At 34.7% G+C, this 25,560-nt stretch overlaps 2 non-coding genes across 2 annotated transcripts; both read right to left on the minus strand.

Moving 5' to 3' along the window:
- Window positions 1-847: 847 nt before the first annotated feature.
- LOC121205216 (small nucleolar RNA R71) lies at window positions 848-952 on the minus strand. Its single transcript, XR_005900301.1, has one exon. It is a non-coding gene; the product is annotated as a small nucleolar RNA R71 (small nucleolar RNA).
- Window positions 953-13,478: 12,526 nt separating this feature from the next.
- Window positions 13,479-13,585, minus strand: LOC121205569 (small nucleolar RNA R71). The gene has a single exon (XR_005900645.1). It is a non-coding gene; the product is annotated as a small nucleolar RNA R71 (small nucleolar RNA).
- Between the last annotated feature and the right edge of the window lie 11,975 nt (window positions 13,586-25,560).

Consider the following 25,560-nt stretch of genomic DNA (forward strand, 5'->3'; position numbering starts at 1 on the left):
GGTTCGACAATCCAGTCTTGCTAAAACTATACTACTGTTCGATAGTTACACTTGCCTACATCACGATAATAGTTAGTTCAAAAACGAGTAATTATAAATATTTAAAACCTATCACGAAATCACGCAATCAAGTTTTTGGCATTGTTGCCGGGGAACTGAAATATTAGGAACACTCAATTTTTATTACTTTAGCCATTTATTTTTCGTGCACTTTAATTTTTTATTATTATTTATTAATTTATCTTTTCCTTCTCTTGGCAGGTTTTTATAGTTTAGAACTAGAAGAAATCCGTCAAGACCATTACTTTTTGACGAAGAAATCGATTGTACAGTTCGTAGAAATCCAAGAGAAATAGGGCGAAACTTAAGATACACAGAGAACGAGCAAGAAGACGATACTCAACCCCCAACCGAAGAGATGGATGAAAACCAAGGCAATCAGCTACCTCCTACAATTGTAGTTAATCAAAATCCTGCTCCATGCACTATGTATGATTATGCTAAACCTTCTTTAATAGGAACTGAATCGAGCATAGTTAGACCTGCTGTAGTTGCAAATACTTTTGAATTAAAACCTAACACTATTCAAATAATACAACAATTTGTTCAGTTTGATGGATTGCAGGATGAGGATCCCAACACTCATTTAGCCAACTTCTTAGAACTATGTGATACATTTAAAATTAATGGTGTCTCTGTTGATGCCATTTGTCTTTGGTTATTCCCCTTTTCATTGAGGAACAAAGTTAAACAGTGGTTGAAATCGTTACCACGAGGGTCAATTACTACTTGGGAACAAATGACTGAAAAACTTTTACTAAAATATTTTCCGCCGGCTAAAATGGATAAATTATGTAATGATATCTCTTCTTTTGTGCAGATGGATTTAGAAACACTCCGATGCATGGGAGAGATACAAGGACCTTTTGAGAAGGTGCCCTCACCATGGGTTACTGCTTTGGCTACAGATTCAAAGGTTCCATAATGACCTAAATCCTTCAACTCGACAAACGGTTGACGTAGCTGCTGGCAGAACCATCAATAATAAAACACCTGAAGATGCCTATAAGCTTATAGATGAGATGTCACTGAATAACTATCAATGGCAAGTCATGAGGATAGAGCCAATGAAAACAACTGACTTTTATAACATCGATTCGATCACCATGCTCTCTAATCAAGTAGAACTCTTAAATAAAAAGATTGATGGTTTTCTTAGTTCTTCACAGGTTCACCCAGTAATGCACTGCGAAGCAAGTGGAAGTGGAACAAGCCATTCGGAATACCAACCTTATGGCCATAACATGGATAACAAGCAATTAAACTACATGGGTAATAATCCTCGACCTCAAAACAATCCATATAATAACACTTACAATGCAGGTTGGAGGAACCACCCTAATTTCTCGTGGAGCGGTCAAGGAAATCAAATACCACAACCACCTCCAGGCTACCAACAACCTACCAATAGGAAAAGAAGCTGAACCTTGAAGAGACGCTCTCAAAGTTTATTTCAGTGTCAGAAACTCGTTTCCAGAACACCGAACAACACTTAAAAATAAACAAGTGTCGATCCAAGGGCTCGAAACTCAGATAGGCCAGTTTTCCAAATTAATTTTTGAACGACCACAAGGTAGCTTGCCAAGTAATACTGAACCCAACCCAAGGGAACAGCTCAACACAATTAATATTCAAGATGAAGAAGGAGTTGTTCAGAACTGAGGTAAGAAACTATGGTAAGCAAAGGTCAAGGTGAGGTAGATAACAATTAAAACAAAACGGTGAATGTCGAATATAAACCTCGTATGCCATACCCCAACACAACAAGGAAAGACAGCTCAGATGAACAAATTGGTAAATTCATTAAACTCTTAAAAAAATTACATATGAACTTACCGTTTATTGAAGCCCTATCGCAGATGCCAAACGTAATGAAATTTTTAAAGGAACTTTTAGCTAATAAGCGGAAGTTGGACGAGGCGTCACACGTGGAGCTAAACGCAGTTTGCTCAGCTATTCTCCAAAATGGACTACCGAACAAACTAAAAGATCCAGGGAGTTTTACAATTCCTTGCTTAATTGGTAGTTTAGATGTTAATAATGCATTAGCTGATTTAGAGGCTATTATTAACGTCATGCCCTACAAAATGTTTAAGCAATTAGGTCTCGGGAAACCCAAACAAACTAGGATGAGCATCCAATTAGCAGATAAAACTATAAGGTTCCCTAGGGTATTATTGAAGATGGACTAGTTAAAATCAATAAATTTATATTTCCCGTTGACTTTATTGTTCTAGATATAGAGGAGGATAGCAACACTCCTTTAATTCTGGGAAGGCCCTTTTTAGCAACTACTAAAATGGTTATTGATGTTGGCACAGGTGAACTCACACTCTGTGTAGGAGACGAAACAATCACCCTTCAAGCTCGCAATTCTGGCAACACATCGGGAATTGAAGGTGATCATTTAACCCATTCTCCTAGAACTGACAATATGGTACAACCTACTTTACAGGAAATGAGTTTGAAGGAAGCACACAAGTCATTCTCAAGCAATAGTAGAGGACCTATTCATGAAGATCGAAGATTACAAATCGAGGAACTTGATGAATGGCGGACGCATAAACCAAGAACACCCAACAAACCGAATCTACGACAGAATTAAGAAATCCCTCTTACGGTACTTAGTATCTTTCCATTCGGTACGTTCGAGGTAAGGCACCCCAAGTTCAGCACTTTTAAGGTAAACAACACCCGTTTAAAACCTTATTTTGATGAGATTGATGACAGGAATGAGGAGTATAAACTCTTCAAACCACCATGATTATTCAACGGAGAGGTAAGTCAAGCTTAGACTATAAATAAGCGCTTTTTGGGAGGCAACCCGAGCACTAACTGTATTAACTTCTTTAAAAATTTAGTCTTCAACATCTAACTTACTAACGGAGCTCTCGAATATAGGTTTTCCATAGAGACACGGCCAAGCACACGGTATGCTTATGGCCGTGTGAAAATAGGGCAAGGATTTTCCCAAACACGGGCTATGATAAAACACCATGGCCGTGCGACATGGCCGTGGTCGAGCCTGCCAAAACAACACGGGCGTGCGACACGCCTGTGTGGAAGACCCGTGGTTGAAACTGAGAAACTAGCACGGGCGTGTCTAACACCTATGGTCAAACTTTTCAAATTAATACGGGTGTGGGAGAAGCGAACGAAGCTAGACATGGTCGTACGACACGGCCGTCTGAACCCACACGCCCAAGGAACACGGGCGTATGAATCGGCCGTGCCGCTTAAGAAAAACCTAGAAATTAGATTATCGATTTTATTTATTTATTTTTGAAGATTCGTTTGTTTTTAAAAAAGCTTATCTTTATGATTACTATCAAATTATTCCCCCAATTATCCTTTTGTCCTTCAGAATCATGTTTGTCTTCCAGTTGTAATCCCAGAAACTCACTCTCGCTAATCCAGAAATTTCATCTATTTTCAATCAGGAAGTTTGTCTCCTCTCCCTATCTTATTTTTATATTCTAATATCTATCTTTGTACATTGAGGGCAATGTACATCTTAAGTGTGGGGGGGGTATTTATTTCATTATCAGAAAAATCCTTGAACGATTGCCTTGTTCTCTTGAAAAGCTCCCATATCATATTTACGATAAATTTTGATTGATTTATGATTTTGATTGATATATCTTGAATTAAAATATAGACATTTATGCATTGATTGTTTATACTTTAAGACATTAGAGAATCAAGCATGATAAGTTGATTTTTAAGAATTTAAAATTTTAGGTTGTTTCCCCAAATTTAGGTATTACTTTGAGTTGGGATTCACAAGTTTTAAACATCAAAAAGCGATAATTTTTGTGAGATTTTTGAGCCTTTTGAGCATCTATTAATTCTTTCATGCTCACTTTTATTATTGCTTTAAGTGCGTCAGTAGTGAACTGTTATTCTAGGAACTTGCTTGATTATTCATGTTGAGACCACACCATTTGATTTGATATGTCAAAATGATTAAAGCACTTAGGATTAACCCACTCATACCATGAAAAGCCTACCTCCATAATTAACCCCTAGTGAACCCCCTTAAGCCTAACAAGCCATTTCTTGTATTACCCTTAATATTAACCTTTAACCCATTATTATTGAAATCCCCTAAATTAATTTAGGCCCCATTTTTGTCGAGATTTGAATTGAAATAGTTGCTTAGCTATGTTTTATTCTACTCTGTAATTAAATGTGTTCTTAAAAAATGTATACATATTAGTAGTGATCTTCTGTTTGTAAGCTTCAGATGTAACATCTCGAAATAGGGCCTAAATGGAATAGTGGTTGTGAAACCACAAATCTAAGATAGAAAAATTTATTTCGATTAATTTTTATGATTTACCGAGTGATTAGATGCATGTGTTAGAGTATTGATAAGAAATTTTATAGATTGCATGCTTAATTTGCCTATTAGGGCTTATTTACAGAAGTTGTTGTAACAGCCCGATTTAGGGCCTAAACGGAATGATGGTTTTAGAACCATGAATTCGAAGTCAAAATATTTATTCTGATTAAGTTTTAAGGTTTATTTATTGATTAAAATATTGTGTAAAAATATCGTTAAGTAATTTTACTGATAAAGTGCTTAATTGGACTTTTAGGACTAAATTGCAAAAGTTGCAAAATATGTGTTCTAATTCATAAGTACTTGATTGAAATGGGGTTTTAAAGAGGAGGTCCTTAAATGGTAATTAGACCATTATATTTTGTTTGGACAAAAATGGGCATGAATAGGACAAAATTTTAAAGAAATGTCTTAAGGGCATTTTAGTCATTTGGTAATTAAAAGAAATAAAAAGGGAAAAAAAGCCAAAATTGACTCATCTTTTTTCATGGAGGCCGAAATTAGCATGGGGGAAGCCATGGCTAGGGTTTTCAAGTTTTCCAAGCTAAATAGTAAGTCGTTCTAGCCCCGTTTTTCAAGTTCTTTACGATTTTGGAATCTTGGTAACTTGATTAAGCTTATTCTAACAATAATTTAAGCTAGGGTTCATATTTGGAAAAACATCCATAGGTGAGATGTGTTTATTTGATGTTTTATGGTAGAATATGAAGGCTGAAATTATGTTAAACAACTTTTGCTAAGCGGTTTTAAGCAAAAATGAGTAAAACGGCTTAATCGGTAAAAGTTGTTATTGTTCATAACTATGTGTTAGAGTGAGAATTTGATGTTTCCATAGAAGGGAAAAATGATCAGTGTAACACCCCAAACCCGGCCCAGACGTTACGACCGAATCCGGTGTGTCACATTGAAGTGTTTTTCGAAAACCATGTTTTCATTGAAAACCCTTCTTGATGTTTAGAAACTTTTACCGTTTAAACTTGAATAAAACCTTAGCCTTATTTTTTTCCAAAACGTGATTCATTGTAATAATCAAAGCATTGTTAACAACCTTGTAAAATCTTATGGGAAACTTTGAAAACTTGTAAACCTTTGTAGCAGCAGAAACATGTTATTTTAAAAAAATAGTTAAGTATCGAAAAAAATCAAACCTTCTTTGTCATGGCTTAAAGTGAATGGATACTACGCCCCAGGTAGGATTCAAGAAAAGAGGATGTGAGTCAATTAGACTGCTTAAGTACCTAGCTCTTCCATGATCCAATCCTAGACATGCATACATCCATTGCCACACTTTAAGCTTATTACTTGTCCACAAACAACAAATTAAGTTTAAGTCTATTTAAAATATTTATTTCCTTTGAAAACATTTACGTTGCGGAAGCTTTGCTCGGTTATCGTGATATTTTAAAAATAAGTAACTTTTATAAAACGCGCCCTAGAGCTAACCAATTTAATAACCCAAAATATTAAAAATAATAAAAAGAGCGGCCTTATTACAACTTTAACCAGAATAAAAATAATCAAAATAATAAATGCGAAACTTATTTTAAAGAAAACAAAACTTAATCTTTGTGGCCACTCTGAATCCCGCCCAGCTCCAAGTCTATCGATCTAAGGCTCACCTGCAAAGATGGGAAAAAGGGGGGTGAGTTTGGAAAACTCAGTGTGTAAAGTATCCCAACCAGAGCCCAAATCAGTTCAAGCTTTACTGGGCCTAAGCCCTATTCAGAATTTAGTGTTAACTGGGCCTTAGCCCATATCAATATTAATCTGGGCCATAGCCCCTTACAGTAACAGAGTATACTGGGCCTAGCCCATATCAGTATTAATCTGGGCCGTAGCCCTATACAAGTCGAGATATATTGAGCCTTGCCCATATCAGCACAGTTGGGTCCATTTGAATACAGTCTCATATGATTAATGCATGATAACCCCATCCAACCCTGCACTTGCCTCCGTCCATCCCTACACTTCCTGTGGGGAATAAATCACCCACGCCATCCCTACACTTACAGTGTTAGAACGGTTGCGGCACTAACTATAATCCGCAGCAAAGCTGCTTATATCAGAATAAGTGGCACAACCACCAGAATGGGTTCTTCCTCCATAACAACACCCAACCCCATGCAACAGATATACATGTCATGGCATACAACAAACATAATCAGAATATCATGCATTTCAGTCAAAATTAACCCTAGGGGTATAACGGTCATTTTGCACCTAGGGGTAAAATGGTAATTTTCATACTTAGGGGTATTTCAATAAAATTTACTATTCTAGAGTTTACATACATATTATAACCATTAACACATTAACAGAAGCACTTACCGAGCGTTTTTACCGAATTGGGCCCGTTAGCCCACTAACCCGTTTTCAGCCCATTAAGCCCAAATATACCGAAGTGCACGAAATTGCGCACTCTGCAATCATACTGCTTGCGATTACCAAAATTAACAACCAAACCACCTCACAAGCGCTCGCACGCTCGCAAGTTCACAAATGTCGGCTTTTTAGCTTTTCGGCTTTTGCCGATCTAGTCTATGAGTGGGTGTCGTTTACATACCTGTTTTATGACGATTTGTTGACGAGATCCACGCACGAACTGCCTACAATTTTATTACTACCACATTAATCTAACGAACTGCCTACAATTTTATTACTACCACATTAATCTAACTATCAAAAACGAACTACATATTAACTCCTTACCATATTCGGCCAATAACACCTTAGGCACTAGCGATCCTACCTTTGCCGAAGTTAGCGACTAGGTTTAGATCCAGTTGTTCCACTTGTCCAAGCCCTTGATCAACAGCCTCTAGATCACACTATTATCAAAATAAAGTAATTATCACAACCCTTAGGGCTATAAACCCAAATCGACAGCCTCCCTAACCTTTAGGGGTTTTGGCTTTTTTCTAAAATACGAAAGATAGACTAAGTTGGAAAGACTTACCACCGATTCTTTCAGTCAACATTCCCCCTTTAGTTCCTACTTGATTCTGATGTAGCTCTAAGCCCTCAAACGATAACAAAATTCCAGCCTTCAGTGATCTCAGTATTCGGCTATGTCCCTAGGATAGTGTGGGATTTTCGGCTTTTTTTACAATAGTGTAGAGAAAGATAAAATATGAGGGTTTTACTGTGGTACTGTCGACAGAAACTTGGGGTTTAGAGGATGAGAGAATCGGCCAAAGATGATGAGAAAAATAAGAGAATTGGCTAAGGAAATCGGTACAAGAGGAATCAAGTTTTCGGGATTTCGAGATTTGAGGCAATCGGCTATAGTCTTAAAAATAATGGAAGGAAGAAGGAGTTTGAACCAAGAGAAAATTAACAACAAAGGATCTAGTTTCAGCTTCTAAAACTCATTCTGAGGCATGCTTATTTTGGTTTTCAAAAAGAAAATCGAAGAAGAAAGGGTTACAAAAATAGAAGAGGTTATCAAAAGAGAAGAGATTAAGATTCGGCTAATTGGGAAAGAAAATCAAAGGAATAAATAAATTAAGAATAATGGAGAAGATTTTGTGAAAAGTGAATGAGCAACATAAAAATCAACATAAAAATCAATTGAAAATAAAAAGAAACAGATTCGGCTAATTGGCTGAATAATCCTAATTTAAATCTTGTGCCTATCTCCTTCTTTATAGCCAACAACATAGTTTGAATTTAATTCAAACTCTCCTTGTGCAAACAACAGCAGGAGTCCGCCGCTTGGATGACTCACCTCGCACCTTGCTACTGGGGGGAGTTTCAATCCCGTACGGTCCTTTTCATGCGCGCACATCAAAAAGGAGCACCCCCTCTTGCACGCAACGCTGCTCGAACACGGGACCTCCAGGGTGCCCCACACACTGCTGACCACTGGGACGGGCCTCCTTCTTTTATATAATAGCGTCGCGTTTACCTTTAAACCTTACCTGCTGACGTCTTGAGTTCCTTGGACCCACATCTAAGACATGCTCCTGTCTTCCTATGGCATTCACCCGGATGACGTCTGTTGCAGTTCTTGCAGGTTGGAAAGTTTGGTCGTGCCTTAACATGTTTCACAGAACGAGGCTCTATTCTCTGAGAACTAGGATCCTTCCCTTTCTTACACTCCAAACACCCTATTTGAAGCGTTTCTCTAATTTCCTTAATTTTGGTATCCAATACTTCCTCTACTACTTTCCTTACTAACTCGGCCAGTGCCTCAGTACCAAGCTCCGAGTTACCGCTACCCGAAGTTGGTAGACTTTGTTTACCCGCAGAATCCATATCAATGCTCTACTTTACCAGTACACATATCAAATAACTACAAAGATATCAAAATGTTTTACTATTTATTCATATGTCTTATGCAGAGAGAGTATTTTAAAGTTTTTGTTTTTATAGAATCAAAGCCTAGCTATAGTCTCAGTATTCTAGGGTTTTACAGTTCTACCCTATCTAGAGTATCATAGTAGGGTCTCAGTTCTATTCATAGCATCATATCAATATCACATAACGTAAAAAGAGTATACTTACAGACTTGGTGTTGGGGATTCAGTGCGCCACTTCTTTCTCCAATCCATTTAAAACTCAAAAAGCCATATTTTTGCTTATAGAAGGTAGAAATTTAAAAATTTTGATTTGAAAGCAGCCTTATTTTGAAACTCTTGTTTAAAATAGAAAAACTTGTACCAATTTTAACATATATACTCCGCAAAACATCTTTAAAATGAACTTTTCAAAAACCATCTCCAAAAATACCCTTCACAGGCCTAAGTTTTCGAAAAATTTTTGGACCCGATCCACAGCCGAGTTATTGCAACCTAGGCTCTGATACCACTAAATGTAACACCCCAAACCCGGCCCAGACGTTATGACTGAATCCGGCGTGTCACATCGAAGTGTTTTTCGAAAACCATGTTTTCATTGAAAACCCTTCTTGATGTTTAGAAACTTTTACCGTTTAAACTTGAATAAAACCTTAGCCTTATTTTTTTTCCAAAACGTGATTCATTGTAATAATCAAAGCATTGTTAACAACCTTGTAAAATCTTATGGGAAACTTTGAAAACTTGTAAACCTTTGTAGTAGCAGAAACATGTTATTTTAAAAAAACAGTTAAGTATCGAAAAAAATCAAACCTTCTTTGTCATGGCTTAAAGTGAATGGATACTACACACCAGGTAGGATTCAAGAAAAGAGGAGGTGAGTCAATTAGACTGCTTAAGTACCTAGCTCTTCTATGATCCAATCCTAGACATGCATACATCCATTGCCACACTTTAAGCTTATTACTTGTCCACGAACAACAAATTAAGTTTAAGTCTATTTAAAATATTTATTTCCTTTGAAAACATTTACGTTGCGGAAGCTTTGCTCGGTTATCGTGATATTTTAAAAATAAGTAACTTTTATAAAACGCGCCCTAGAGCTAACCAATTTAATAACCCAAAATATTAAAAATAATAAAAAGAGCGGCCTTATTACAACTTTAACCAGAATAAAAATAATCAAATAATAAATGCGAAACTTATTTTAAAGAAAACAAAACTTAATCTTCGTGGCCACTCTGAATCCCGCCCAGCTCCAAGTCCATCGATCTAAGGCTCACCTGCAAAGATGGGAAAAAGGGGGGTGAGTCTGGAAAACTCAGTGTGTAAAGTATCCCAACCAGAGCCCAAATCAGTTCAAGCTTTACTGGGCCTAAGCCCTATTTAGAATTTAGTGTTAACTAGGCCTTAGCCCATATCAATATTAATCTGGGCCATAGCCCCTTACAGTAACAGAGTATACTGGGCCTAGCCCATATCAGTATTAATCTGGGCCGTAACCCTATACAAGTCGAGATATATTGGGCCTTGCCCATATCAGCACAGTTGGGCCCATTTGAATACAGTCTCATATGATTAATGCATGATAACCCCATCCAACCCTGCACTTGCCTCCGTCCATCCCTACACTTCCTGTAGGGAATAAATCACCCACGCCATCCCTACACTTACAGTGTTAGCACCGGTTGCGGCACTAACTATAATCCGCAGCAAAGCTACTTATAGCAGAATACATGGCACAACCACCAGAACGGGTTCTTCCTCCATAACAAAACCCAACCCCATGCAACAGATATACATGTCATAGCATACAACAAACATAATCAGAATATCATACATTTCAGTCAAAATTAACCCTAGGGGTATAACGGTCATTTTGCACTAGGGGTAAAATGGTAATTTTCATACTTAGGGGTATTTTAGTAAAATTTACTATTCTAGAGTTTACATACATATTATAACCATTAACACATTAACAGAATCACTTACCGAGCATTTTTACTGAATTGGGCCCGTTAGCCCACTAACCCGTTTTCGGCCCATTAAACCCAAATATACCTAAGTGCACGAAATTGCGCACTCTGTAATCATACTGCTTGCGATTACCAAAATTAACAACCAAACCACCTCACAAGCGCTCGCACGCTCGCAAGTTCACAAATGTCGGCTTTTTAGCTTTTCGGCTTTTGCCGATCTAGTCTATGAGTGGGTGTCGTTTACACACCTGTTTTGTGAAGATTCATTGATGAGATCCACGCACGAACTGCCTACAATTCTAATACTACCATGTTAATCTAACTATCGAAAATGAACTACATATTAACTCCTTACCATATTCGGCCAATAACACCTTAGGCACTAGCGATCCTACCTTTGCCGAAGTTAGCGACTAGGTTTAGATCCAGTTGTTCCACTTGTCCAAGCCCTTGATCAACAGCCTCTAGATCACACTATTATCAAAATAAAGTAATTATCACAACCCTTAGGGCTATAAACCCAAATCGACAGCCTCCCTAACCTTTAGGGGTTTTGGCTTTTTTCTAAAATACGAAAGATAGACTAAGTTGGAAAGACTTACCACCGATTCTTTCAGTCAACGTTCCCCCCTTAGTTCCTACTTGATTCTGATGCAGCTCTAAGTCCTCAAACGATAACAAAAGTCGAGCCTTCAGTGATCTCAGTATTCGGCTATGTCCCTAGGATAGTTGGGATTTTCGACTTTTTTTGCAATAGTGTAGAGAAAGATAAAATATGAGGGTTTTACTGTGGTACTGTCGACAGAAACTTGGGGTTTAGAGGATGAGAGAATTGGCCAAAGATGATGAGAAAAATAAGAGAATTGGCTAAGGAAATCGGTACAAGAGGAATAAAGTTTTCGGGATTTCAGGATTTGAGGCAATCGGCTATAGTCTTAAAAATAATGGAAGGAAGAAGGAGTTTGAACCAAGAGAAAATTAACAACAAAGGACCTAGTTTCAGCTTCTAAAACTCATTCTGAGGGATGCTTATTTTGGTTTTCAAAAAGAAAATCGAAAAAGAAAGGGTTACAAAAATAGAAGAGGTTATCAAAAGAGAAGAGATTAAGATTCGGCTAATTGGGAAAGAAAATCAAAGGAATAAATAAATTAAGAATAAGGGAGAAGGTTTTGTGAAAAGTGAATGAGCAACATAAAAATCAATTGAAAATAAAAAGAAACAGATTCGGCTAATTGGCTAAGAATAATCCCAATTTAAATCTCGTGCCTATCTCGTGCCTATCTCCTTGTGCAAAATTGTAATTTTTCCAAATTTTGAGTTAAGGACTATTTTGAATAGTACAATAAGTAAATAAGTAAAATATGATGTTTTAGATCCCGGAAAATGAGATTTGAACCTAGAATGGGAGAAAAGTCAAAAATCGGGAAAGTTGGTAAAATGGTCGTTTTAGTATCGAGGTAAGTTCATATATATAATAAGTATTAATTTATGCATGTTTCAATGTAAAATTGATATATTTACTATGATTGCCGAGGTGTTGAAAGTAAGTATAATTATGATGATTTAAATGTTCAATATTAATTCGACATGGAAGTGAGAAAGTATGTAAGTTTGTTTGTAAATAATACATTATCTTTATTACGTTTTTATATTTCAGCATATTTTATGTATTGTTGCTGATTTTTGAATTATAATTGACTATTAGAAGAATGGAATAAAGTATTAGAAAGTGAGATACTTCTCATTTGAACCATCGGAATCGAAAGATTCAGATGGTATGTAGCTAGGTCACATGTGTAGTACGGGATGTATACCATGTGTACAAGAGAGCTACGAGACATTATGAGGTAGCTAGGTCGCATGGGTGATACTATGTGTACACCATGTAGACAAGAGAGCTACGGGATATATGTAGCTAGGTCGTATGGGTGATACTATGTGTACACCATGTAGACAAGAGAGCTACGAGATAAATGCAGCTAGGTTGCATGTGTGGTTCCAGGTGAAGGACACCATGTAAACAATAGAGCTACGAGATAAAGTGGCTAGGTCACATGGGTGGTACTAAGTGTTCACCATGTGTACAAGAGAGCCAAAATTATGTGTACAATTGAGCTAGGTCACATGGGTGGTGCTAAGTGAAGGCCACTATGTGTACAAGAGAGCTTCGATTTTAAAGGTGGGCTGTGTGCGATACCATCGCGTATCTGTTATTATTCCGAAGCGTTCAACTGGGAAATTGATTAAATGAAATTGTGTATGACTTTGTGATGATAAGTGTAAGTATATACGTGTGTAACTTATGAGCAATATGCTCGATATGTGATTGGAAATTGGAAAGATTGTTATGGGTAAGTGATGAATACAATTGAAGTGTGAAAGATCAAAATTGACAATAAAACTGTTCTGGATAGTTGCAATGACGTGAATCTAAAAATTTACCAAAAATAGTAGAAATTGAATTAGAGATTGAATGAATATAAAATTATAGCTTAATGAGTCTATTTTCATATAACAAAAATAGAGCAAGCAAAGGAATTCTATATTATGAGATATTTAAGTTTTTGAGAGACTAGTTCAGAATGACTACGTGATCCCCTGTTCTGACTTGGAAAAATCATTAAATATTGTACAAAATAATTAGGGGATATAATTTATATTCTTGAAATCCTTAATGAGTCTTGTTTCAAATGAAATAAACAAGAACATCCTTTGAATTCTGTATGAGGAGAAAATTGATTCGTAGTGAAGAGTGGTCAGAACAGTTGAGCAGTGAAACAGGGATAACTTCAATAAATATAAACAGGGATATCTCTTCTTTTGTGCAGATGTTTTTAGAAACACTCTATGATGCATGGGAGAGATACAAGGACCTTTTGAGAAGGTGCCCTCACCATGGGTTACCACTCTGGCTACAGGTTTAAACATTTTATATTCATTGAAGTTACCCCTGTTTCACTGCTCAACTACCCTGACCACTCTTCACTACAAATAAATTTTCTCTTCGTACAGAACTCATATGATGTTATCATTTATTTTATTTGAAACTAGACTCATTAAGGATTTTAAACATATAAATTATATCCCATTATTATGTTTTTACAATTTTTAATGATTTTTCAAATTTAGAACAGGGGATCACGTAGTCATTCTGAACCAGTCTCATAGAAACTTAAATATCTCAGAATATAGAATTCCTTTTCTTGCTCTATTTCTGTTATATGAAAATAAACTCATTCATCTTTAATTTGGTATCTCATTCAGTCTCTGATTCAATTTCTACTATTTTTGGTAAATTTTTAGATTCATGTCACTGCAATTATCCAGAACAGTTTTATTGTCAATTTTGATCTTTCACACTTCAATTGTATTCATCACTTACCCATAACAATCTTTCCAATTTCCAATCACATATCGAGCATATTTCTCATACGTTACACATGTATATACTTACACTTATCATCACAAATTCATACACAATTTCATTTAATCAATTTCCCAAGTGAACGCTTCAGAATAATAACAGATATGCGATGGTATCGCACACAGCCCACCTTTAAAATCGAAGCTCTCTTGTACACATAGTGGCCTTCACTTAGCACCACTCATGTGACCTAGCTCGATTGTAAACATAATTTTGGCTCTCTTGTACACATGGTGAACACTTAGTACCACCCATGTGACCTAGCCAGTTTATCTCGTAGCTCTCTTGTCTACATGGTGTCCTTCACCTGGAACCACGATGCGACCTAGCTACATATATCCCGTAGCTCTCTTGTCTACATGGTGTACACATAGTATCACCCATGCGACCTAGCTACATCATAATGTGTCGTAGCTCTCTTGTACACATGATGTGCACTCAGCACCATACATGTGACCTCGCTACATACCATCTGTATCATCCAATCTTTCTAAAGGTTCAACCGAGATTTCTCTCTCTTTCTAATACTTGATTCCATACTTCCAATAGTCACTTATGATTCAAAAATCAGCTACAATACATAAAATATGCTGAAATATAAAACCATAATAAAGATAATGTATTATTTACATACAAACTTACATACTTTCTCATTTCCATGTCGAATTAATATTGAACATTTAAATCATCATAATTATACTTAATTTCAACACCTCGACAATCATAGTAAATATATCAATTTTACATTGAAACATGCATAAATTAATGCTTATTATACATATGAACTTACCTTGATACTAAAACGGCCATTTTATCAACTTTCCCGATTTTCGATTTTTCTCCCATTCTAGGTTCAAATCTCATTTTCTGGGATCTAAAACATCATATTTTACTTATTTAATTAATGTACTATTCAAAACAGTCCTTAACTCAAACTTTGGAAAAATTACAATTTTGCCCCTAAACTTTTGCATATTTACACTTTTGCCCCTAGGCTCGGGAATTAAACTTCATCCCTTATTCTTATGTTTTATGACATACTGATAATTTTTCCCTTCTATGGCAACATCAAATTCTCACTTTAACACATAGTTATGAACAATAACAATTTTTACCGATTAAGCTGTTTTACTCATTTTTGCTTAAAACCGCTTAGCAAAAGTTGTTTAACATAATTTTAGCCTTCATATTCTACCATAAAACATCAAAATAAATACATTTCACCTATGGGTATTTTTCCAAATATGAACCCTAGCTTAAATTATTGCTAGAATAAGCTTAATTAAGTTACCGGGATTCTAAAAACGTAAAGAACTTGAAAAACGGGGCTAGAACGAACTTACTATTGAGCTTGTAAAGCTTGAAAACCCTAGCCATGGCTTACCCCATGATAATTTTGGCCTCCATGAAAAAGATGAGTGAATTTTGGCTTTATTTTCCCTTTTTATTTCTTTTAATTACCAAATGACTAAAATGCCTTTAAGGCCTTTCTTTAAAATTTTGTCCTATTCATGCCCATTTCTGTCCAAACAAAATATAATGGTCTAATTACCATTTAAGGACCTCCTCTTTAAACTCCCATTTCAATCAAGTACTTATGAATTAGAGCACATATTTTGTAACTTTTGCAATTTAGTCCTAAAAGTCCAATTAAGCACTTTATCAGTAAAATTTCTTAACGATATTTTTACACAATATTTTAATCAATAAATAAACCTTAAAACTTAATCGGAATAAATTTTTTGACTTCAAATTCGTGGTTCTAAAACCATCGTTCCGTTTAGGCCCTAAATCGGGCTGTTACAGCAACTTCTGCAAATAAGCCCTAATAGGCAAATTAAACATGCAATCTATAAAATTTCTTATCAATACTCTAACACATGCATCTAATCACTCGGTAAATCATAAAAATTAATCGAAATAAACTTTTCTGTCTTAGATTTATGGTTTCGCAACCACTATTCCATTTAGGCCCTATTTCGAGATGTTACATATTTCTTTCATGCTCACTTTTATTGTTGCTTTGAGTGCGTCAATATTGAATCATTATTCTAGAAATTGCTTGATTATGCATGTCAAGACCACACCATTTGATTTGATATGTCAAAATGATAAAGGCACTTAGGTTTAACCCACTCACTCCATAAAAGCCTACCTTCATAATTAACCTTTAGTGAACCCCCTTGAGCCTAACAACCCATTCATTGATCCACCCTCCATATTAGCCCATAACCCATTATTGTTAAAATCCTTATATTAATTTGATCCTTATTTTTGTCGAGATTTGATTGCTTAACTATGTTTTATGTTTGATAGATAGCTTTTATTATTTGACTTGTTCTTAAATAATAATAATAATAATACATACATACATTTATAGCGATTTTTGTTTTTGAGCTTAAGTGTTTAATTCCATATTCTGGTAAGAAGCTCATATGTATTCAATTAATGATTAGTTATTTTTCAAGTTAGGTAATTTTTCATTTCAATCTCGATTCTAACCTTTTCTTTCAGCTTGTGACCACACCCCCTAACCAAAGCCACGTTACAACCCTCTAAAGATCTTTTGATTGACGTCATGCAAGCCTATGTAATAACTTTTCATATTGACTATTGAGTGCTTTATTTGATGTCCTTAAACACCTCAAGTGATTTGAGTGAATCTTTAGTGAGGATGCTAAACTCTGTGATATTTTGATCAAAGGTGATTACTTAGATGAGGGGGGACACCTGTGTCTTCGTGATAAAATGCTCAACTTGGAATGTTTGAAACTTTGATGTACTTTTAGTTGAACTTTCAATGTATGGTTACTTATGGGTTATTTTGAGATATTATTGATAGGGATTATAAATTGAGAAAAAATTATTTTGATTGTAAGTTGAGGATTTTGCTTGAGGACAAGCAAACGCTTAAGGGTGGGATTATTTGATAAACCATAATTTATACATATTATTATCCCATGCTTACCACATTTTTTGGATGAATTATCCTTAGATTTGGTGAATTCGATGCTCCTAATCCTTTAATTTCATATTTTATACTTAGGAGAGCATAAGAGGGCAAAAAGAGCAAGAAACAGGCCGAAAACGGAGAAAATGGATCTACACGGTAAATCAACATGGCCTAGACTTCCTCACAGGGTAAGCCACACGGCCCCGTCCATTTCGCAGGATCGAAGCACGACTTACACGGGTAGACTACACGCCCATGCCTATTTAACAGCCTTGACCACTGTCTGGAGCAATCATACACAGGCGTGTCCCTGTCGAGCCCAAGTATAGTCCTATTCAGAAAAGGCCACTTTTGAGGGCTCTTAGGCATTCTAAAGCCTATTTAAACACCTAAGGAGGCACTTAGGAGGAGACACGGAGTAGGAAGCAAGGAATTACTCGAAGAAAGTCGATTGATCCATCTCAGAAGCCGGATTATTCATCAAGACTAAAGATCTCCCTTCAATTTCCATTCAGAAGTTTTGGGTTTTCTTTATGTTTTGTAATCATTATTCTTCTGAGATGTTTTCTTTTATAATTATGAACTAAATCCCCTAAATACCTAAGGGGAATAAAACCTAAGACAGATCTTGTTATTATTATCTGAATTATATGATAAATATTTGACTTGTTCTTAATTATGTGCTCTTAATTATTGTCTTAATATTCCAGGAATATTGATTCTAGTTAATGCACTTATTCAGAGGAGTAAAAGTCCCTGTCTAAGAGTAAATTTGTCATAATTAAGCAGATTTGATTGCACACCTTGAGATAGGGTGACAAGATTTTGCCAGATTAGGGTGAAACCTAATAAGGGGATCCATAGATTGAGTTAATGCAACACTACGGCGTTAATTAAAAAGAGATTTCAATTAATCAACCTAGGGTTAGACATTATTAGTCTCGAGAGAGAAAGTAATATAACTTATGGTTTTCTACGGATCAAGTCAAATGAATAAATCGTCTGATTCAGAGTCAAATAACAAGTGAAGTCTAGGTGGATTTTTCCTTGGGTATTGTCTTAATCAATCAAATTTTCTAAAAGTATTTTCCCCAATTTCCTTTCTCTGCACCCTTAGTTTAGTTAATTAGTTTAGATAAACAAATCCCTTAATTTTTAGGCTAGATAATAAAAAGAAAGTAATTACTACTACTCTTGGTTCCTTTGGGTTCGACAATCCGGTCTTGCTAAAGCTATACTACTATTCGATAGGTACACTTGCCTTCATCATGATAATAGTTGGTTTCAAGAACGATCATTTATAAATTATTTAAAACTTATCACAAATATCACGAGTCAGTTCACCCATAGAAGACTTAAGCTGCCAAAGTCGAAAGCTTCAAATGATAGGTTGAAGAAGATAATCCTCCCAAAAAGCCTTATTTTCCTCTTTTTATGTCAATATATAAATTTTTCCAAATAGCCCAGGTGTCCTATCATCAGAATCATGTTACCTCTATACGTACAAGTTAGTTGTACCAAACTGTACAACTCACGCATTTTTTATCCTATCCAGAGAGCTGTCAGGTGTGGCGACAATTCTGGACACAATTTAAAAATACTCATGCAGCAACATCAGTAACAAAACATGAAAAAATTAAGGATAATTAAGCTATGATCCATTGAGTTATAAAATGTAAATTACTAGACTGAAAATGCCAAAATATGTGCTAAAGATAACTAAACGGGGACAAATTAACCAATAAATAGAGAGAAAAACATATGTTCTTTCTAGTGCTATCATTGGTGCTTGGGCTTGTGCCAAGTTTATGATTGAATTATATCATGCTTAATCTTAATGAAATACATTAAAATGGTAAGTGCTCAATTGGTAACGTGCTTATGTCCATGAAAAGGTGAAATAAATCAAAGTATGTAATTTCTTGTGAAATGGTTGATTATATTGTTGATTCCAAACGAGCTATGTTTAAATGCACTAGTTTATATTTAGGGTTGATATTATGCACATATCTTGTGTGTTATGCATATGAAACGGGTGAGGAAAGGTAATGAAATGGTAAATTAATAGTTGAAATGAAATTTGATGAAAAGAGAGTAATGTGTTTGAATGATGTACTATACGTGAGAAGTTTACGTATGCTATGAATGAATATACCTATATCATGAATAAATACACTAAGTCGGAAATTGAGAATGTGGTTTAGGCTTATGATAGGCATTGGGAATGGAATGAAAAGAAACTAGATTGAAAAGTGTATAATTTTATAGAAAAGTTGATGATTATCTATTAAGTCCCATAAAATCCTATCATACTATGAATGATAAATGTATGTGACATTAATGAACTTACTCATTTATGGGTTGATGATCATATCAATTTGTGAATCTTATCGCATTGACATAGATTTATGTTTATTCTATAAAGTTTATTATTGAAATGAAATATTATGCTTAAAGTTTATATGAACTTACTAAGAATACATTGCTTACGTAGTTATTTTCCTTTACTTGACAGATTGTCAGAAGCTCAATTGGGTTGTAAGCTAGTCGAAGATCCATCACACTATCCATCAAATTTATTGGTAGATTTTAATGTTTTAGTCATGGTTATAATGGCATGTATAGGTGGATTATGTCTAATGTTTAATTGATGAGTTTGGCATGCATATGTCATTTTGGTTAATGATATTGGCACAAAATGTTGCCTTGGATTTGAGGTACTTAAGGTAATATTAATGCCTTGTTGGTTGCGGTTAATATGATCAAATTGATGCATAGTTTTATGGCCAAAGTGGTATGTGGGCATGTATATATATATGTGTTTTTACGAGTGATGACGTTTTGACATTTTGGTGCTTAAATGGTTAGTGTTGAAATGGTCAAGTAAATGTATGTTTTTAATGATCAATTTGGTATATTTTGTTAAGGTTTGAAATATAGTCTATTATGCTATGTCTTAGCATGATAATTTGTGGTTGTGTCATTGATTTATGCCAAAACATTTATGTGTTTAGGTTTATTTTAAGATTTATGTTTAACGTGCCTTTAGGGCATGTTCGTTGTATGCAAAAATGCCATATTGATCTAGTTTTATTATGTATGTTTTAGGTATATTTTTGAATGTTCGAAATAGGTGCAAATGACTTGTATGTATGAACATGTTTTAGGTGAGAGAAATGGTCTGTAAATGGTCTATTTCTTATCCACAAGGCCTGAGACACAGGCGTGTATCCCAGCCGTGTGAGTCACACGGCCGTGTGTCTGCTGTAGGTTTTTAAAGGTTACACTTCAAGAGGTTAAATGGCTTGGCACACGAACGTGTGGCTTAGTAGTCTGACCCAAGTCAGTGAGTTACACAGGCTGGGACACGGCCGTGTGTCCCTACTTCGAATGCCTACACAGCCGTGCAACCCTTGTAATGTGAATTTTTCTATCTTCTTTCATAAAGTTTTAAATGTTTCTGATTTGGTCTCGAATTATTTCTAAAATGTTTCTAAGGCCTCGAGGGCCCGAATAAATAATGATATGCATGTGTTTGAATGAAATATGATATTATTCATGAAATGTTTTGAAATGAATGTGTTGATGTTACAGTTTTACGGTAATGCTCCGTAACCCTATCCTAGCAATGGATATAGGTTAGGAGTGTTACAATAATGAATTGGAATGGATGGTTAGTGCTATTGTTTAAGATATTTTTATGTTAAATTTATAATTAAAATTAAGTTATATGTTATAATAAATAAACAAAAGGCATCACCCATTTTTATTTCTTCTTTCTTCAACCGTGAAAGACCAAGAAAACTAAGGAATCCATTGTGTTTTTCCAAGCTCATTCAACCCTTGCATGTGAGCAAATCCCGAAGCCCATTTTTCATGAATTTTAGGTTTTTGATATCGTTGTAGCTTAATCTAGCAAGCTAGGGTACTAAATCAAAAAATTGTTAAAGTTTTGAAATATTGTCATTAATGGTTTTTTTATGATTTTTTTTTCTGTTAAATAGCTTGGTTATAAGCTTAGATTTGATTATGGACTAAATTGTAAAGTGAATTTTGTTAGTTTTGAACTTAGGGGCTAAAAAATTTGACATGAAATTTATATAATTTTTGAGTTTAGAGGGCTGTACAAGAATGGAATTGAAATCGGGTTGCAAAATGAAGCTTGAATTTGTAAGATATAGTTATTTTGGTTTCAAGGACTAAATTGAATAAAATGAAAAAATTAGGAAAATTTAAAAAAATTAAATTGAATTAATATAGGATTATAATAGGTTGTTTTGAAATGTTTGAAAGTGATAAATAAAATAAATTATTATATAGATCGACATTTGAGCTAATTGGGGAATAATTGAGGAAAAGTAAATTTTACGGGTTAGTCCTTGAAGGTTTGTGTGTCGCTGATTTTTCAAATAATTTCGTATGGACTTACTTTATTAATTATTGATATTTTTGTATTATTTTTTTACCATTAATTAGAAATGTTATACATATATAAAGTTTTTGGCATCAAATGGATTAAATTGTAAAATGTGAAATACATGATAAAATAAATGGATGTGTAGTATTGAATGAATGTGAAATTTTTATACAATTGGATGATGAGTATATGGTGATATTGTGCAGTTTAAAATGTATTTGGATTGCAATGTGAAATATGGAAAACATGTTTGCTGTATGAAATGAAACAATTATGTGAAATGATGATATGTATAGAATGATTATTTAAAGGTTAAAATGTTATTAAGATAGTGATAAAGCCCGTTTGAACTTAGTGAATTATTAGGATACAAATGACATGTCATTAGGGTTTAATAGTATCAAGTACTATGTACCGGTGATCATATTCTAGTAGGTACTATGTATCAGTCACTATATTATATTAGGTACTTTGTACCTGTGTTTATTTTGTATCAGACACAATGTGCTAATGTTCATATTTTATTAGGTACTACGTACTGGTGTTGGACACCTTACTGATGGTTGAGATCCAACACTTGTTGCAGATTCTCCACAACTCATGTGAGCAACACCGAGTAAAGGTTAATGTCCCTAATTATAATTCGTGTGAACAAATCTATCCCGAGTATACGAGGTTAATTTACTAAATTTCTCTGGGTAAAACAGTAAGTAAATGATTCTGAAATGAATAGAATTATTAAATGTGAAACTGGTTGTTACAGGTATGATTTTTGTGTGAATAAAAGATTGAATGAATTAAATTATAATGTTGCAAATGAGCATGATTGAATGTGATATGAAAAAGGAACTTAAGTATATGTGCTTATCAATTGAGGATGAATTAGATGTCATATGCTTTGCTATAATAAATTGTTAAACAAGTATATGTGATTTGCATTAGCAGTTCTTGATGTATAAATAAACTAACCTATTGGTTTTTTTTGTGGGAATGTATTCGAAAGTACAAGGAAGACAAGGATCTCATATTAATTATCAAATTGGTTTAATAGTTTAAGTTAGCTTAAGATCAAGGTATGTTGTGTTAAATTCATATGAGCTTACTAATCATTTGTAATGCTTATCTTGTTTTCTTTTCTGTCTTTATATAGGTTATTTTGCGGAACGCGTCAGTCAGATCCATTGGGAGCTTACACTGTCAAGCCTCTAATTCGATAGTCTTTTATTTGTTCCGAATTCGATTATGTGGCATGTGGATTGTATAAGGTTTCTAGATGTATGCTTGAGGTGATATAAATGTGTAATTGGTATAAGTTTTTTGTGTGAATTAGTACCAAAATTGTATGTGATTCGTTTTGATAATATGATCACTTATAGGTGATTGTAACTTGGAGTTTTATTTGCTTATAGTGGACCTATATGGTTATAATCCAAATTGTTATAAAATGGTATTAAATATTTGAATGGTACCATTGAGGCATATTGGTTAGATGTTAGGGATGTTGATTTGTGGTATGCTATGGTAGGTATTGTACATTCTTATAAACAAGTCTAAAAGTTTATATAAGTGCATAGTCCAATTAAGGAATTGATTTTGGTAGCTTGCATAAAAAGGGACATTTTTGCACCACACAGTTTGACACACGCCTGTGTCACTTTTTAGCAATTAGAAAACATGTATACCACATAGTTCCCAGAATGGTACATGGGCTGGCCACACACTCGTGTGAGCACTGTAGATATAGTCACTAAGTTTGCACACGGTCTCAACTTGTTACACGGCCCAAGTACACGGTCGTGTGACTTATAATGAATTTTTACATTTAGGTCCACACGGCTTCAGTGTGATACACGGCCTAACTACACAACCGTGCAACTCAATTTCCAAATGGACATAGCTTGGTTATACAACCATGTGAACCCTGTTTGTGAAAATTTCCATGCATTTTGCTAAGTTTTAAATTAAGTTCTCATGTATTCCCGGGTTGATTTAACAGCTTTTGTAAGCCCGATTAAGATTCATATTTATCTATAGATCATATTATATTTGGATTATGAAATTTTTTATTGTTTATTTGAATGTGTGAAGTCGAATTTGTATGTAATATGTTCTGTTAACAGTTGTAGCATCCTATAGCTCGGGTCTGATGATTGGATTTGTAACAGCTCGATTTTGGGCCTACTCGGAACAGTGGTTTTAGAACCACTAATTTGAGGCTAGATAAATTATTTTTAATATTATTATATGTGTTATAGCATGATTATATGAGTGCATGAAAATTTTGGTGAAATAATTTTAGCGATTGCTTACTTAATTTCAAAAAATGATTAAATCGCATAAGAGACAAAAGTTTTATTTAATTAGCTAAATGTGTCAATTAGCTATGGAACATTAAATTAGAGGTCTTTATTGATTAAATAGACCATAAAGTTGTTAGTGGCTGAACATAAGGACAAAGGAATTGTAAAGTCAAAATTAAATGAAAAAATGTGACTAATTTGACTAGAATATAATAAAATAAGGAAAAGCTATCATCTTTTTTTCATTTCTTCTCTTCTCCACCGATTTTCTTCAAGAAAGAGGGCCATGGGAGCTTGAAATTTTCAGCAACTTTAGACTCTTGCAACTAAGTGATTTTGATGGTCTTTCTTGATTATTTTTGTACTTTTGTGACCCTTGTAGCTTAAGCTAACTAATGGGAGGGCTATTTTACAAAATGGTTGAGAGTCTAGGGTTTTGCAATGATAGTAATCATGTTGATTTCTGAAATTTTATGGAAGAAAATGAATCATGGTTGTTAAAAAAACAACTTTTGTGAAAGGATTTTCATGAAAACACCTAAAATAGACTATTTTATAAAGATGACAAAAAGAGTGATAAGCATGAGTAACAATTGGAATTTTGGGCTACTTCTAGTGTAAAAAGAATTCAACTAGTCTTGGTTAGTGTGAAAATTTGATAAAAATCGATTTACGAGCCTAGGGGTAAAATAGTAATTTTGTGAAAGTCTAGGGGCAAAATGGTCATTTTGCCAAAATATGAATTATGAAATTTCATTGATCAATGTGATGATTAAACTAGTAAATTTTATCATTATAGATCAAGAAATATGAAATTCAGACCTAGACTAGGGGAAAACCAAGCTAGTGGATAAAAAATCGATTAGTCGCTCACCTTCTATATACCGAGGTAAGTTGTACGTAAGGCAACTTTATCGTTATTATGTGTTGAATGATTGATTTTGCATAATATGGTTGAATATGCTTATGAATAATGCATGATGAAATTAATGTGGTAAATTCCTGGTTAAACCTAGGAATAGATTGATATCCATGCCAGTACATTTGGGTGATATGTGTGCTAGTGTAAGACCATGTCTGGGACATGGCATCAGCCACATTATGAGAGCCAGTGTAAGACCATGTCTGGGACATGGCTTTGGCCACATTATGAGAGCCAGTGTAAGACCATTTTGGAACATGGAACCGGTAATGTTATGAGAGCCAGTGTAAGACCATGTTTGGAACATGGCATCGGCAATGTTATGAGAGCCAGAGTAAGACCATGTTTGGAACATGGCATCAGCAATGTTACAAGAGCTAGAGTAAGACCATGTCTGGGACATGGCATTGGCATTGAAATGAGAGCTAGTGTAAGACCATGTCTAGGACATGGCATCGGCCTCGACAATGAGCCAGTGTAAGACCATGTCCAGGACATGGCATCGACAATTTACCCTCTTGTGTGAGGCTTATCGGATATCCTTTAGTATTTCAAATGGTTTCACGGGTTATTTTAAAGCTTATGATAAATATATGGAATGATATAATCATGTTGTGAGTGGTACAGGTTCTTATTCGAAACTCATAAGATATGAGTCTAGTTAGAATGCCTTAATGGTAATAATGACATAAGTAAGTTCTAGCTATGAAAATGATTTTGAGACGATTTTGTAACCTTTGACTTATACTTGTGATATATAAGCATGTAGTGATATTTACCTTTGTTCACTCAAGAATGTTATGTTAATTTATAATATGCTATGTGTTTAAATATGCATTGATGATGTTGTTACTTATTTAT

The sequence above is a fragment of the Gossypium hirsutum genome, chromosome A08 (assembly GCF_007990345.1).
Source record: "Gossypium hirsutum isolate 1008001.06 chromosome A08, Gossypium_hirsutum_v2.1, whole genome shotgun sequence".
In the NCBI taxonomy this organism is placed as follows: Eukaryota; Viridiplantae; Streptophyta; class Magnoliopsida; order Malvales; family Malvaceae; genus Gossypium; species Gossypium hirsutum.